The following is an 11,971-nucleotide window of genomic DNA, read 5'->3' as shown; positions in this document are numbered from 1 at the left end:
GACCTGTACTTTGTTTACAAATTAACAGGGACAGCCGGGCAGACGGACATGCATAAATCGACTCAGAAAGTGATTCTATGTATATTCTCAAAAGGAAACATAGGTCTATCTCGATTATTTTTGCCTGTTACAAACATATGCACAAAGACATAATACCCTGTACCACAGTGTGGTGAAGGTATCTCCCACACATGGGCTAGGCCTAAATGTGGGTTACAGTTTATAGATATGAATATATCTAAGCTTAATTATCGAACCTTATGTTCTAGTTTTTTTCGTATCTTCCGCAGATGAAATGATTACAACAGAGTTTTAGAACCAAACCCAAAACACGGAACACATCATATAACTATTTTAATATAAAAAAGTGGGTTATATGGGGACGACCCAAAAAGGGGGCGAATAGTAAAAATTTTTGATATGGAGATTTGTTACCATACTACAAAATACCAAATTACAGCGAATTCGGTTGAAAAACGCGCTCAAGAACCCCAAAATACCGAAAATTGGGGGTACCCTTATATGGGGGCTATCCGAAAAAATTGACCTATATTTATAATTTTTTGTGAAGATATTGGGTACCTATTAAGAACTCAAAATACTAAATTACAGCCAATTCGGTGGAAAAGTACGATCAAAACCCTCAAAATACTGAAAATTAGGAGGTACCGTTATATCCGAAAAAATTGACCTATATTTATAATTTTTTTGTGGAGATATTTAGTACCTATTAAGAACTCAAAATACTAAATTACAGCCAATTCGGTGGAATAGTACGATAAAAATACTCAAAATACTGAAAAGTAGGAGGTACCGTTATATGGGGGCTACCAGAAAAAGTGGTCCTATATTTATAATTTTTTTGTGGAGACATTTAGTACCCAATAAGAACCCAATGTACCAAATTTCAGTGTATTCGGTTGAAAAACGCGCTCTAGGACCCCAAAATACCGATTTGGGGGGTACTGTTTTATGGGAGCTATGCCTAAACGTGGACCGATATATCCCATCTTCAAACTTGACCTTGGCCTGCAGACAAAAGACAAACCTGTGCAAAATTTTAGCACCCTATCTCAATTCCTTCAGAAGATAGCGTAATTACAACAGACGCACAGACGGACGGACATGGCTAGATCGTCTTGGAATTTTACCCTGATCAAGAATATATATACTTTATAGGGTCGGAAATGTATATTTCGATGAGTTACAAACGGAATGACAAAATTAATATACCCTCCATACTATGGTGCAGGGTATAAAAATAATAAATAAATAATAATATTTAGTAGAAATCTACTAATATTAAAAATTTTTAAACACTAAAAATTTTAAATATTTGCAAATGTTAAATATTAATTATTATAAAAGAGTAAGAAATAAAAAAATAAATAAATAATAGAAATGTTAAATATTAAAATAAGTAAAAATATTAAATATTGAAATATATTAATTTTTTTAAAGTAATATATATTTAAAATAAATAAAATTTAAATATTTAATATTAAAGTTATTAACCCTTTGAGCCCCGAATTTTTTCCCGCAATCTTAGAACAAATTTCTGTTCACAGACTTAATGCAACTATCCTAAATAGGATAGACACAAAATTTGACATCGATATATCCTTGCATTCGGGAGATACAGTACATTCTTTCGGAAAAATTAAAGTCCAATATCAAGAAAACCAAATGCAAAATCGTCAGAAAAATCATTTTAAATTATTCTCTGTATTCAATTTTACAAGAATCAAAAATAATTCTGAGGGCAGAATTTGTACAATTTGAATACGAAGCGATTTAAATAATTAGGACTGTATACACAAATTAGTACTGTACACAAATTTACCCTCTTCTCTATATTGAAAAGCTCATAACTTTACCAAATTTTTGTAGTTTTTTGATGTTTCTTTTGATATGTGTCGTCCATAATCAGATCTTGACATATGATATCCAAAAAATATATATCTAATAGCTGCATATAAAATATAAGCTCTAAAACATTTATTAAAATAGTCAAGATTTCAAAAATATATAATACTTTAAATATTAAAATTATTTAATATTTTTTTTTTTCATTTATGTAATAAGTGTTGAAAATTTTTTCCTATTTTAAATATTCTACCAAAATTATGTTTTTAATTTCAAAATAATATTTCCATTGTGTGCCTTTCAAATCCCCCTTTTGGATAATATAATCATTTGACTTTAAATTGAAAATCTCACTTCCTTGCTTCCTTTGCCTCGTGGCAGCAGGGCAGCAGCAATTACCAAAACTGTTGCACATTTCCCTTTTCTCTATAGTTTTTCTTTCTTGTTCTACAAAGCAAAGTAATACAGTTTTTCCTTTTCGGGGAAAATGCAACAGCAAAAACAACAACGACAAACAAAAACGACAAACAATTGCTTAAAGATTACCGTCCAAAAAGTTTCAAGTTTGCTTAAGTTAAAAGCAGTCCGTTAATAAAATTTTTATCCTGGCATGGAATTCGAGGGGTTGGTTGGTGAAGGGAGGGTTGGTTGGTAGAACTAGGACCATGCGATATTATCATAACTTGCATAGTCAAGAACAAAACGAACGAAATTGTTGTTTTATTTTTGTAGCTGTAGCCCCCCACCCAACAAACAGAAAAGGTAGAAAATATTTGGAATTGCAAAGTGCAGTTGTACACAAAAAAATGAAACAAAAATCACAACAGCAACAACAACAATGGTAGCAAATAATGTCAGGAATTCTAAAAGCGCCAGACGAAATTTTTGCAAAAAAAAAAAGAAAAAAAGGAACAGAAAATGCTGCACATTTTCAGGCGAAAATAACAAACAATTTTGCTATGGTTATTGTTGTTGTTTGTTTTTTTTTGTGTACAGTTCCTGTATAGTTGTTTGTAATTTCCAAAATGGCTAACACTGAAGAACATTGTTGTTGTTGTTTGGTTGTCTAGCTGTGTAATCTAAGCCCCACCAGACTGGCGTCTTTTGGCGAAGGAGTGAAAAGTTGCATTAAAGTTCACTTAAGAAAATTACATTCTTGCCAGATAATAATTCTAACGCGTTTGTTATCCTGCTTCTCGTGCCACTGGCTTGGATGGCTTGCTTGCTGTTGTTTTGGCAACGGATATAGCCCGCGCTGTTTGGCTTATTATATTTGGCAATAATAATGTGTCTGAAAAGGCATTAAAATATCCTTTTGTTTTCCGCAGATAGATTTTTTTTTCAAAGAAAAAAAAATAGAAAACAGAATTAATAAAATAATTTTTCTTCTTCTTCTCCTTACAGTGCTATTTATTGTATATCCAAAAAACTCCGGATATTTGTGACTTTTTGGGTTTAAAGCCACCCTCCTCCTCCCCATCGGCGTCCACAACCACGACAACAGTTCGACCCCATACAACTACCTCAAAACCAAATGATCAACCCAATTATCCCAGTGAAGATACGGCGGGTAAACATCCTGCTGAAAAGACTGGGTCCATTGGAGGTAAGCACATTTCAATTATTGGGCAAAGAAAATAGCTTAAAGCTTTAATTAAAACTATGGTGCTTTGTGCTTTCTTTTTGCCTTTTTCGCAGTCATTTTAGCGTCCATATTGTCGGTTACATTTGTTGTGGCCTGCCTGGGTATGTTTGCCTTTTCACCGGAACGTCGTAATATGGTGAGACGTCTGTTTAATAGATCCAGCTTAGCTGTAAGATATAGACGAGTAAGTAGTAGTTGGCATGGACACATTTTCTGCCTTTGGCATATTTAGACATTATAATCATTATCGTTATCATCATCTTCGCTGTGTTTTTGTTATTCTTTCATTTAATGAATTTTTTCGCTCTTCTTCTTCCTCCACCAAAAAGGTAAACAATAGCGAAGAAGGTAATTTGCTGTTAAATCCTAATGGAGAATTCACCGAATCCGATGATGAAGATATGCTGCTCTAAGAAAAGCCAACCACGTTGCCATTACTCAAAACAATGATAATGAAGATTCGATGCTGTTGATGATGAAAAATACGCCTCCACCCAAGGAATCCAGGGAAGACAAACCTTCTACGGATCTATGTAAATTTGGATATTTTATAAAAGACAACAACGTATATTTTTCTAACCCATTTTTTAAAAAACGTATTTGCAGAGAAAAAAAGTATTGAGCTTAACAATTTTTCTATAATAATATTTATGTAAAATTTATAAAAATATTGTATGTATATGTATAAAACAAATTAAAGCCTATAAACTTTATACAAGCCTAATGCAGTCTAGATCACGGAATGCTAAAAAAATGAGGACCCCTTAAAATTTGAATTATTGAAAACCTATTGGAAATTCTAGAGAGGTCGAATGTATACAAAGACTACAAAAAATTAACAAAAAAATTAAACACCAAAGATCTATACAGGGTGTTACAAAAGATAGTGGTGAAAAAATATTTTTTTTTATTAAAAAAATTATAAATAAGTTGTAAAACCGGTAAATTCATTTCTGAAAATGTTCTGATTTTGCCAAAGAAAAAATAATTATAATGAAATTAAAAAAAAAATTAAATAATATTTATAATTATTGATAATATGTTATCCCCTTCAAATTCTATGATACATTTTAATCTCGATAAATTAATTCTTAGCCCTTTCAGATCCAGCTTAATAAATTTTGAGATCTGCAAATATTTATGAGAAGATAGTATAAACATCCCGTTAGAACATAGAAAATATAAATGAACTGAGAACGAACTTAACATGTGGGTTCTGTTTTAATTTTTCTATAAATACATCTAAAAACTGATTGACCTTGCTGGTTCTGAAAGTGTTAATATAATTTATTTTGCCACTATATTTTTGCTACACCCTGTATACAAACAAATTAACAAAAAAAAAAAAAAAAACAAAACAAAAAAAAAAAAGACAAACCAAAATGTACAACAAACAAAAAAAAAAAAAAAAAATAAAACCCATTAACAGCGTATATGTCACCTACATACTACAAATCTACCTTAATCAATAACAGTTAACTTATCAACATATAACGACCATTCTCATTGTTGTATTTTTTTGATTTGGAAATTTTCAAACAATGAAATTTATAATCAACAATGATTTATTATTACCATTTTTATTTTTGAAACACACACACACACAATTTTTGATAACGGGCCTATAAACAAAGGCCCACAACAACAAAAAAAAGACCAAATTTTTTAAAGAAGAAGAAAGTATTTTTATTTGAACTTAAATGTATTCCTGAAATTATAGTATTTTCATTTCAATATTTGTTTAATTTTTTATTTATTTTAGAGATTGAGACTATTATTTTTTGTATATTGAATTCCTTAAAAAATTTATTTCATCTTAATATTATATTGTATTATTTCAAAGAGTCTGGTTATTTTGTGATAGTTTCAACATTTTTAATTATAATTGCAATTTATTTTGAATTTAATATGGGCCTAATGTACTTAAATAATGCATAATATATGTATGTAATATTAATATATATATTTTTTAATAATAAAATGAATTAATATGAAAAAAAACTGATTTTTTTAAATAAAAAAAGAAAGAGCAAAAAAAAAAACGTGATCGTGAGGGAGAAATCGAGAGTCAGAACGAAGTACGGAAATTTTACCAACGAGTAAAACACCAGACCGAAGGCTTTGGTGCAGGCACATACTCCTGTAGAGATGAAGATGGAAACCGGGTGACAGATACAGATAGGATCTGTTGAGGATCTGGAAGGAGCATTTTGAAAAGCTTCTAGTATCAAATAGATACCCCACAACCAATAAGAGATTGCGGTATGGAGTGTATACCACGTATCCAAGATGAGGTCAGAATAGCAATCAATCGGCTGAAGAATAATAAAGATTTACCAGCCGAACTATTCAATATTGAAGGTCAGAGCTGGTCCGGAGCATGAACCAGATATTTAGTACCATTTGGCTAGAGGAATGCATGCCCAATGTTTGGAACCTCAGCATCATATGCTCGGTGCACGAAAAGGAGACAAAATGATATGTGTCAACTATAGAGGAATTAGCGTACTGTGTGAGCGGCTGAAGCCAATGGTCAATGATATTATGATATTGCATTCGACGGTCCTATCCGTTCTGAGTCTTTAAAGACATTCCCGCAAAATTATTACGGCTATACAGAATAATTTTGAGTGGCACAAGGTCAGCAATTGAAGTCGGAACAAATTGAGAAGGAGTCTGCCAAAGTGGGTCTTGCAGAAAACGGCGAGAAGACCAAGCTGATGGTATCAACGCGCAAGACGTCCAGTAGACTCGGACCAACTGAGGAACTTGAGAACTACAGCTTCGAAGTAGTCAAAGATTTTATATACATTGGTATCGCCATAAACAAAACGAATGACATCAGTTTTGAAATTTGGAGAAGGATAGTGATAGCCAACCGATGCTACTATGGTCTGAGCAAACAACTCAAAAGCAAGGCCACCTCCTGCCAGACAAAGCTCACACTCTACAACCCGTGCTGTTATACGGATCTGAAGCATGGTTACTTACGCAAGCAGATGAGGCAGCTCTGGGAGTTTTGAGAGAAATATTATCCGAAAGATCTATGGGCCAATCTGCGTTGACGGTGAATATGGCCGTCGAATTAACCATGAGTTGTACCAGCTATTCTCGGACATGTTAGACGTACTAAGCTGCAGCGACTACGTTGGCCAGGTCATGTTGTGAGAGTGGATGAAAATGCCCCAGCCCAGAAGGCATATAAAAGTGAACCAGCTGATGGTTCGAGCAGAAGGGGAAGGCCAAGAATACGTTGGAAATGTTCTTTCAAATTGGAAAAACTGCCGATTAATACCGAACAATCTAAGAATAGTACTATGGTGTTATCTATGAAAAAACATATGGACATCTTTAAATACAGGTGGGTTTTTTAAAAATATTTCGAAGGACCAAATTTTCACATTGTGGTACAGGGCATAAAAATGAAGTGTAAACTAATTTGAATCGTATGGCGTAAATGTTTACTCTACGAAAACATGATTCAGAAAAGATGTCATTATAAGAACGGGCAGCTGTTGACCTCTTACCGGTCAAGAGGATGCAACAAATATCGCGAAATATTGCTCAGGCTGGAAATACAGATATCGCAGAAAGTTAGATTTTAGAGATATTTGTAAAGGATATAATATGGTCGGCCCGGACCGTCAGACTATACTGCTCCGTCAGACTATATTATTCGATTGACTCATTAACTAGACTGATCCCTTAAATTTAACCCATTGTGAAAACTCTTCCATTCCATTACTTATAGAGTCTTCGATAAAATCTTTGAAGTTATTAATCTGAAGCAGGAAATCGTAGTTTGGTAGTAATTTAAGACCAGCGTTGATCGCGTAACAATTATACCCTCAGCCTTATGGCTAATGTTTGATATGACAAAATGTGCCTCATCGAAATATTGGTTTTAAACCCCATGTTTCTTTGGACCAAATCCGTTTCACACAATTTGTAGTCGATATTGTAATATTTCTTCGAAACTTAATCTATTAGAGGTCTTGCCAAATGTTTATACATTTTTTTTTGGTCTGGAAACTTTTTTATTCGCTGATAACTTAATATACCAAAATACCCTAACTGAGTTAAAAAATACATCTGGAGCTTTCAAAATACCTATATTTTCCCCTTTAAAACCTTAAAAACTTCTAAAATGGACTGGGACCTTCATTTGGACCAACATATAAACATTGACTTATATTTATACCCTACACAATTATGTTGTCAGGGTATTATAGCTTTGTGCAGCCGTATGTACTCGGATGTGGGAGTCACACTTAAATATTTACATATTTACCCATTACCATACTAGGGGCGGAAATATAACGCTGATCGCTTTAAAATGTTGCATGATGTTCCAGTTACGGTCAAGGACAACTCCTATAATTTTTGGTGTTGATCAGATAATAATTTTGGGAAGAAGTGGTCCGAAAACTTAATTTTTTTGTGATTTGTCGAAATTGAAGGCCGAACACAAACCAAAGAGAAGGGAATCTGGGCTGTACTGAATATTAGTAATGTAAGTGCGAAATATAGCCCAAACTCAGAATATAGAACCACACAAAGTTAGATTTAAGTGGAATTTGTGTAGGGTATCTCAAGGTCGGCCCCGTTCGACAATACTGCTCCGCTCACTGGTTACAATTTTCGGTCATTTTTTTGGAAATTGTTATTTTCCAGGAATTTAAAATCTAAATTGAAAGTCAATTAAGGGAACCCCCCCCCCATTCTCAATTTTAATTTTTCAAGATTTTTAATGGGCTGGTAAATCAGCACCAATGATTGTTAAGGTTTGTAACTTTGCATATATATATTTGAAGATTTAAAAAAAGAAGAAAAATAATTTACAAAAAAATTTGTTGTCTTGTTTTTGTTTTTTGTTATTAAAGAAAAGTCCTTATTTTTGATGGCGGGCATGATAACTCCTCATTGGAACATCGGAATCCGAAAATTCCAATGGTGTTAGAAGGAGTACATGTCTGGCTCTCGTATGAACTAGGATTATTGACTTCGCTCTAAAATTAACAAAATGGCGGACCTTTGAAAAAATATTTTTGGAAAATTGCCGATTTTTGATCAAGAACCAAGTTAAAAAATAAGGAAGATCTTCACCGATTGGCTTTATCCTAGTTCATACGATACCTATACACTCACAGAGAAACGTGTAAAAATTTGGAATCGATTGGGGTATTCGGTTTTGAGTTATCGTGCCCGCCATTCGAAAAAGAGAAAACCGCGTTTAAAGTTTGAGAAGCCCTTTAGCCGTCACTTGATGCGGACACAATAAATCGGCTATATCTTCAAGAGTTCTTTTGATTTTCACTTGAAAATTTGTAGAGACATTCTTGAATTTGTGTAGATTCTAATTAATTCAAAAAAATTTTTGACCCCCTTAAGTTGGAAAATATAGCTTTGCCGGGATGGGGCAAAGAACACGAAATATCAAGTGTTACAATACAATGCAACAATACCCAATTTAGTATATTCTCCATAGGTTTGTAGCTGAGGGGTTTTAAATCAAAAAATAAACAACATTTCAGATTTCATACGAGTAAAATATTTGTAAAAAACAATTTAATTTTCATACTAAAAGTTGTCTTCCAAAAAGAAATTTATTTCAATTGCTTAACATGTCTCCTCAAATATAACAATAAATTACGAGCACACGTCTAGCACAATCCGAAATGTTCGATAAATATATTTTTGCTCTAATCCAGACAAAGTATTTTGGTTATCGGTATGAGGTTGGTTGTTTTTTTTTTTACAAAATTTGGAATGAAAAAACAACAACACTTTACCAAACATATAACCACAAACAAGTGCAGAATTTTTTATGTGTGTGTGAGTGCGGATGTACTCAAAGTGGTGTTTTGCATGTCCGATTAGATGAAAATACCAAAATTATGTACTAAAAATAGTATTGCAAGAGAATTTCGAATAAAAATACAAAAACACACACACAACGGTGGGAGAGCGACATACCAACAAGTTCGTATTATTTTGGAATTTATTTCTGAGAAGAAAAAAACAAATAAAAATATTCTAACATATTTGTGGTTTAGAGATATTTGAACAATTTCAGAGACGATGGAATGTTTCGAGTATTTCGGATGCAATATGTGGCCAAATTTTTTTTTTATTTAGCGGGTCAAGTGGACCCTGTCTTTTGTGTGAAAAATTACAAAATTTGTATTCTATAGCGTATATATGTACCCCTGAAGGACATATACCCGAGAAGTTGATATTATATCCAAGAGGAGTGGTTGACCTTTAAATTAATACCAATTATATTGTTGTATGTGCTCGGATGTGGAATTTACACCTAATTATTTACAGGTATCTCCGTATTCGTATATTATTTAGTAACCCATTGTCACTCTAGAGAGCGGAACTATAGCGCTAATCGCGTTGAAATTTTCCATGAGGTTCCAGTTATGGTCAAGGACAACGCCTACAATTTTCGGTGATGATCCGATAATAATTTTGGAATGAAGTGGACCGAAAACTTAATTTTTTGTGTTATTTTCGAGTCAATCTATAGGCTACAGATGAAAGCCGAACATCACAACACTACCCACAGTGAAGAGAATTTGGACCATAGCTGTACTGGATACTCGTAATATTCGGAAAATATGTCAGGGTGAGGAAGAGGTTCTGTTTACCTCTAATCGAGCAAGAGGGTGCAAATATCACGAAATATTGCCCAGGATCGAAAGAAACATCTCCAGAAAATTTGAGTTCCGTGGTAGTTGTGTATTTGCCCGATTATTTTTTCCCCACCCCTATATCATTTATAAGAAGTTCTATAGAAAATTAATTGAAATATTTTTGAGTACATGTTTCTGATGATTGCTGCTAGTAGGAATCATTTCAGTGGTAAAGAAAATATTATTTAAGCTAATGGTAGATTGCAATAAAAAACAACAACAACGGTATATGTAGTTGGAGGGAATATTGCAAATTTCAATAGAAATTTTAGAAAAAAATGAAATATTTTAAATTAAAAAAAAATAATAATAACAAAATTAAATTAACGACAAGGTCGAAATTGGTATACCCTCCACCATGAGGAAATTCAAATTCCGGCGATATTATTATATTAGAAAAATATTAAACCAATATACAGCTTTCTGGAAAGACCTACATTGAAATAAATTTTCCCAGGAAGTATTTCAACCTCTGATAACAAGTAATGCTGTTTTACCTCCAGATCTGTTGAAAAATGTTACTAAATACCTAAAATAAGTCGGATCCGTCGGAATTTAGTTTCATATAGTCATCATATAAAAATGTGTTCCCATAAAAATATGTTCCCACGGCTGGGACCTTCAAAATATTTAAGGTTGGGCGGGGCACTTATATCGAGATGTACAGGAGTCAGAATGAAGTCCGGAAAGGTTTTGGCGCAGACACATCCTGCTGTAGAGATGAAGAAGGAAACCTGGTGACAGATACAGACAGCTTGCTGAGGATCTGGAAGAAGCATTTGGAAAAGCTTCTGGTATCAAATAGTGGCGGTGAAGAAGATACCCCAGAACCAATAAGAGATGATGGTATAGAGTGTATACCACCTAGCCACAATGAGGTCACAAAAGCAATTAATCGGCTCAAGATTAATAAAGCAGCAGGTGCCGATGGGTTACAATCTGAACTATTCAAGACTGGTGGTCAGATGCCGGTAAGGAGCATGCACCAGCTGATTTGTACACTCTGGCTAGAGGAATGCATGCCCAATGACTGGAACCTCAGCATCCGGTGTCCCGTGCACAAAAAAAGAAACAAGACGATATGTGCCAACTATAGAGGAATTAGTCATCTTCCCATCGCATATAAAGTGCTATGCAGTGTGCTGTGTTAACGATTGAAGCCAATGGTCAATTGGGACCATACCAATGTGGCTTTAGACCTGGCAAATCCACCATCGACCACGAAAAACACATCGACACATACCACCTACTCGTCGACTATAAAGCCGCATACGACAGCCTTATCCATTCAGAGGTGTTTAAAGCCATATCTACGTGCGGCAAAATTAATACGGCTATGCAGGACAACTTTAAGTGGCACAAATCTACGTGCGGCAAAATTAATACGGCTATGCAGGACAACTTTAAGTAACACAAATTCAGCAGTTAAAGTCGGAAAGGACCTATCGGAGCCCTTCAATACCGAACGGGGATTCAGACATGGTGAAAATTCGTTGTGTGATCTTTTTAACATCCTGCTGGAAAAGGTCATACGAGACGCAAAGGTGAACAGAAATGGTACTCTGTACTCCAAACAACACATGTTACTCGCATACGCCAATGACATCGATATAATGGGTCGAACATTGGGAACGGTAACAGCCACTTTTGAACAAATTGAGATGGAGTATGCCAAAGTGGGTCTGGCAGTAAACGGCGAGAAGACCAAGTTGATGGTATCAACGCGCAAGACGTCCAGTAGACTCGGACCTTGAGAACT

General features: G+C 34.1%; 1 long non-coding RNA gene across 1 annotated transcript; it reads left to right on the top strand.

Annotated features, from left to right (window-relative positions):
- Positions 1 to 3,384: 3,384 nt before the first annotated feature.
- LOC133327296 (uncharacterized) lies at positions 3,385 to 3,930 on the top strand. The gene is made up of 3 exons (XR_009754222.1): positions 3,385 to 3,472; positions 3,565 to 3,695; positions 3,841 to 3,930. It is a non-coding gene; the product is annotated as an uncharacterized LOC133327296 (long non-coding RNA).
- Positions 3,931 to 11,971: the final 8,041 nt, after the last annotated feature.

Source organism: Musca vetustissima, unplaced genomic scaffold, assembly GCF_032173495.1.
Source record: "Musca vetustissima isolate MV318-11 ecotype Yass unplaced genomic scaffold, APGP_CSIRO_Mvet_v1 utg3209, whole genome shotgun sequence".
NCBI classification, from domain to species: Eukaryota; Metazoa; Arthropoda; class Insecta; order Diptera; family Muscidae; genus Musca; species Musca vetustissima.
Note: the sequence above shows the minus strand (reverse complement) of the source record. Positions and strands in the feature narration are given on the sequence as shown.